Genomic DNA, 5,966 nt, shown 5'->3' with positions numbered 1-5,966 from the left:
GGGTCTGCAAAGTTGGTTAGTAATTTGATTTGCTTAAAGGGTATTGGCAAGTTCCTTTGTCCAAGCGTGCGCAGGAAATTTCTGCATTTATCACACTGTTGGGTCTTTACTCTTATAAAGTGGTGCCTTTTGGGTTAAAGAACGCCAACGCAACATTTGATGAATCACGTTGTGTCCGGGTTAAAAGGTTGTACTGTTTATCTTGAGGATTTGGTCATCTACAGCGATAATTGGCATCCACGCACCATTTGAACGTTTGGCGGAAGCGCGGCTCACCATTGATTTGGCCAAATGTGACTTTGCAAGTGCTACAGTGACATACCTCGTCGTGTGGTGAGACAGGGTCGTGTAGCCCCAGTTCAGGCCAAGGTCATGGCAATAGCCAGATATCCACAACCCATGACAAAGAAGGAACTACAAAGGTTTTTGGGTTTAGTGGGTTACTACAGGAGTTTTTGTAAAAGCTTCTTTACTATTGTGTTCCCCCTCACTGAACTGCTCAAGGCCAAGGTGAAATTTGCTTGGTCATCCGAATGTTAGAGAGCTTTTGATAAAGTGAAATCTCTGTTGTGCTCTTCTCCCGTGCTAGCTGCTCCTTGTTTGGATCAAACGTTTATGCTCCAAGTAGATGCCAGCCAGGTGGGAGCAGGTGCCATCTTGCTTCAGAGTGACGACCAGGGGTTGGTGAGGCCAATCAAAAAAATGTAACCATTATCAGAGAAATTAGAAGGATTGATTGACAAGGAGGCTTGGGCCCTACAACATTTTAATATGTAGGAACAGGAGGGCAGATTTTGGTGTACACAGATCACAATCCTCTGATTTTTGTGCATTCCATCAGATGCCCAAACCAGAGGCTGACACGGTGGTTGTTGTTCCTTCAGGCTTACAACCTTGACATTAGACAACATTATTGCTGATGCGTTATCACGTGCACCTCTGCATTGATTAATCACCAGTGGTACTTTCAAACTGCATATATTGCCATGTCGTATTGTTTTATTCACCTGTTCTTTTTGTGTCTGTCTTCTTAAAATGCTTCTCAGTTCATGGGGTTGCTGATGATGGGGTGGGGTGCTACAGGAAGGGTATTATTTACGAAGGTCGTATGTTATTTTAGCTATTTTTGAGCTCCTAGGGAATAAAAGCCCTGCTCCAGTGTTGCTCTGGTCTCTCCTGCTCACATGGACTCATCGCAGCCAGTGTCTGCCCGTTTATGCCTTGGTTTGGTCTTCTTTTGTTTCCGCTGACAACACCCCACACACATTCATGTTTACATTACTGACGTTACAGACTGACACACTTCACAATGGTAACCATTTATTTACTTCCTTATAATAAATACATTTAATTTACCATCCTCCATTGTGTCCTTTCCATATTTGTCATAGCTGGGTTATGACAACATAACTGCAAAAAGATGCCACAGCATTTAAATGTAAAGATAATTCAACTTGACGAAAGTCCACAATCAAAACTGGAAAACTTGTAAAATAGCTCAAAATAAGATTGACGTCAGTATTCTTTCTTCACAGCTACATTAGCTGCCTTTAGCTATAGCCTTTAAAAACTACAGACACATGACACTTTGAAGACATCTTTTTATGAAGCAGCTTTGACACGAGGGAATAGATGTTAGTGTTGCAACAAATGATGGTGACTTCATAATGATTCTGCTTCTTCTGCAACGAGGAAATCCTCCGTGACGTCCCCTGAGCTTCCACTAGATGCCAGTGCAGTGCTGGATCGCTTCACCTTTTTTTAATGTGGTTCAGAACTCCAGCAGGGAGACCCAAAGTCCTATTTTTGTCTTCCAAGTATTAAAATCGTGCTCCCAAACTTTGCTCGAACCCTTAAGACCCTGTTTTAAATTCCAATGGAAAGTCATCACATATCTGATTATATAGCAACGTCGGGCTGAATCTTGGGAAAAAGCAGGAGACACTGTCACTGTAAATTCAAATAAGGTGTGTGTGTTTTATTCCATTTGGTTTCAGCGTACTGAATAATCCTAGAAAACCTTGCAACAAGCATTGCGAATGAGTTCAGAATTCCTTTGCATTGGATCAAAAGTAGGTGCTTATGCCGTGTACATAAATAGTGATCCCTCCTGGGTGAGTGGCAGTCTCAAACTCCCATGTCTCGTGTGTTTTGTCACGAGACACATGAGGTGGAATTCCCCTTAAAACCAGATCCAGGTTATCACCGGAGATTTTTTTTTGCCAACAGCAAATCTTTCTCTGCCAACTTTAAACATCTTTTCCGGTGCATAGCAATCTCATTCGTCATGAATCCACCGAGGATGTGTTTTCCCTCCGGGTTGTTGACTCATCTCACTGTTCGGCTGCCAAAGAATGTGCAAACGCATCTTCTGGAATAGCGGCATGTGTCTTTGATCCTTGTGTAAATGTGAGTGATGCACAATTCTGCCACTTTGGAGTGTTTTTTTGAGCGGCAAGTGGAGAGGGGGCGCTCTCGTCGCCGCTGCGGTTTGGTCGGCCCTCTGACTCTGTGCCTCATTAAACTGAGATCATGCTCAAAGCCGAGGAGGGGGGAGAGAAGGGAGGACCGCTATGAGATGTGAAGCGGGGGGCAAACTGAGGCCCAAATGAATCACATAAAGAGTAATAGGAGAGGAGGATGTGTGGGAGGGGGGGATTGTTCCTCGATGACTGGGCTCTGGTGAGAGTCACTGAGGAACGGAACCCTCTGGAAGTGAGTCAGTGGGCTCCTGTCTCTGGACTGCGTGCCATGCTTGTGTCCACTCCAAGACTGAAGACAGTCACCCTGCTGTAAATAAACAGTTCTTCACCAAACCTTGACTTTAGCAGAACTGTTACGCAGTCTTTGTGAAAGCCCTCCACAGGTTTACTCCAGGTTTACATATCTGAGCTGGTTTGTGATTGGCAATCCTGTTTTTTGCTAGTTGGACAGTTTGTTGCTCGTGTCTTGTCCTGTATCATGTTGGGCAGCTGCCATGGTACAGTGTCAAGCTGTTTCAGTAGGAAAGGAGAGCAGGATAATCTTTCCCTCGCGATTTCACCAGATCACACATTGCAGGAAAATCCATCTCGCCAGGCTTCGTGCCCGAACCCACAGCGTTGCAGAACGATCGGCACCCTGTGTGGAGCTACTGGCCGTTACGGGCGTGGCTTAGGTGTGCACGAGTGGACAAGGCGGCCCCTGAAGAGGTTAGCGTAGATGCTGCAATAGCTTCAGTTGTATTAGAACAGGACCGTCGCACGCAGGTTTTAGAAATACCATGGTCCAAAAGAGGTATGCCCCTCAGAAAAGAAAATGTATTTCCCTCATTTAACTCTGTGCATTTTACAATATTTCAAGAGCAAAAATTTAGATAACCAAATCTTTAAAACTATGTCAGAGGGCGGTACCACGAAGGATCTGGCAAGCATGAGAATCAGGTGAAATGTTACAATGAATGATTCACACTACAATCTGAAAAAAAACAGAAGAGGCTAAAATGATAACAAAACATCTGAAAATGAATGTTGACGATGTGTAGTTGTAATATCTTCTCTCTCATCCTCTGCATTCACTGACTCCTGACTCCTCACTTGTCTCTCCTAACGTGTATTAAATATGATTTACTCAAATACATATATGCATTCTTTATAAAGAAAAAAGGCATGATTTTGGCCCCAAACTGCATGTGATTAACATAAAGTAAATGGACTGTACTTGTATTACTCTTTTCTAGTCTTCGACCACTCAGAGCTCTTCAACACTACATGTCATCATTCACCCATTAACCCATTCATACACTGATGACAGGGCTACCATGCAAGGTGCCACCTGTCCATCAGGACTATGTAACTTTCATACAACACACACCACAGGAACAGCCTACAGGGGCAATTTGGGGTTAATTGTCTTGCCCAAGGACACATCGACATGGACTAGTGGAGCCGGGGATCGAACCACCGATCCTCTGACTGAAGGAGGACTGGCTCTACACTCTACACGCCATGATTGCCAATTCTTCATCCTCAGAGAAGAGTTTATTCTCTATTGTACAAATCAAACCAATACTGCAATGTCTGCATGGGCAGATATCACAACAGGGAAGACAGAAGACATGCGTGGGCAATACTTGGGAGAAATGACTCTTTAATGTAGTGCGTTGGATAACCTAAATTAAAAACTTGCTGAACTACAACACAAATGTGTTTGCCACTGCTCAAACCAGCACACGTTCTTCAGACACCACCATTCCTCCCAACAGTGTAGCCTCAGTGCTTTCACACACACACACACACACACACAGAAAATGTTGCTACGGTCAGTTCTGGAAACCAGAGATGAGAACATCCACCCAGTTTCAGGGTGTGTAGTCAGGAGACTCTTTCACGACACCTGACTCATACCTTTAAACAACTACTCAGCTAACCACGCTGGATCCAGTTACTGCAGTGGACAATGGTACACTGGCATCTTATTCATTCCCCGATGCTTTCATGCTCTATAAACGTTGGTCATGGCCCACGTCCATTCCATGAAAATGTTCTATGACATTTGATTGTTAGTAGTGATGCAGCATTTTTCTGTTGTAGCTGCTCAAGGTGAAGCTAGTATTTTTACACACACACACACCACCACCCTCCTCCATCCTCCAGGCCACTGGTAAATCACTGGAAACAATATATCCCATCCCGGTACCTTTTGCTTTAAGACATTCTTTTTTTCCACCGTTCCACCTTGCTGGAGGAAGTAAGAATGCATAGATGGGCAGTCTGTGACTGATGACAGGACACAAAGAGGGAAGCAGTTATATCCTCTCCAAGGGTGAGGAAACTCATCAGAGCCCGGCAAACATTACCCTTTGAATGGATGTTAACTGATTCAGAGCATATTCCAATAGTTCCTCGCTTTCATGTCAATAGTGAACATGTCACAATGACATATATATGTGTGTAGACATACAGTATATATATAGTGTATATATATATATATATATATAAATATACAATATATGTCATGATTAATAATATATAATATATTTTAGGAGCAGTGGGTTGCCATACCCAGGGAACAATTTGGAGTTCAGTGTCTCGCTCAAGGACACTTGGACATGCAGACAGTTTAGGAGCCAGGGGCTGAACCACCAACCTTCTGGACCCCTTCTGCCTCTATGTAGTTGACATAGTGACTGTGACTCCACCCATTGGTTTTTGAAGCATTGAGTTAAGCATTGGGCTTCACCATCTTGTTTTTCTTGGAACTAGAATTGACTATATTTGGGCGATAAGGTGGAGCTGGGGGAAGAGTGAAGCTCAACAAATGCAAGATTACCTAAAGCTAGCAAGGTGCATCTGTAATTCACGTTAGTGATATCATTTGTGATGCTAACTGCTGAAAATCATGCGATAGGTGGCTTGTTGAAGGGAGACAGAAATTAAAAATTAAAAAAGTAATAATAAATTATACAACTTGGCAATATTTGTGTTTGTGAAATATGGAATGCATCCAGTAATATGTGTAAAATATATGTTTTTCCTGCTCGTCCTCTCTGGGGCGCTGGATAAAGCCCCCACAGGAGGCGGGTCTATGAAGCAGTTTAGCCAATTGCTGATTAAAGATATAAATGTGTGACATATAATTTAGCCAATCAGCGCCCTCAAATACATTCAGCATGGGCAGAATCTGTATCGCCCTAAATTGCGCCTACTCCAAGTCTCGTTTGAGAGGAGAACTTTGGCGGATAAACTGCAGTGAAAGAGCTGATATCAGATCAGCCTGACCCCACAATCAGACAGCAGACTAGCGGGAAAGTGAAGCAGTACAAGCGAAGCTTCTGTACTAGCTGAACACCAGACAGGTTTGGGTAGCTGGATGACGTCATGCTAATAACTTATTCAGCTTTTTAAAACAACGGGGGCAGATCCAGCACGGACAGTTACAGGAGTGAGGGATGAGGAGGTAAGGAAACATGAGAACACCAGGGTAGG

The sequence above is a fragment of the Anarrhichthys ocellatus genome, unplaced genomic scaffold, assembly GCF_004355925.1.
Source record: "Anarrhichthys ocellatus isolate YVR2014 unplaced genomic scaffold, GSC_Weel_1.0 scaffold49, whole genome shotgun sequence".
Classification (NCBI taxonomy): Eukaryota; Metazoa; Chordata; class Actinopteri; order Perciformes; family Anarhichadidae; genus Anarrhichthys; species Anarrhichthys ocellatus.
This window is presented reverse-complemented; position numbering follows the sequence as displayed.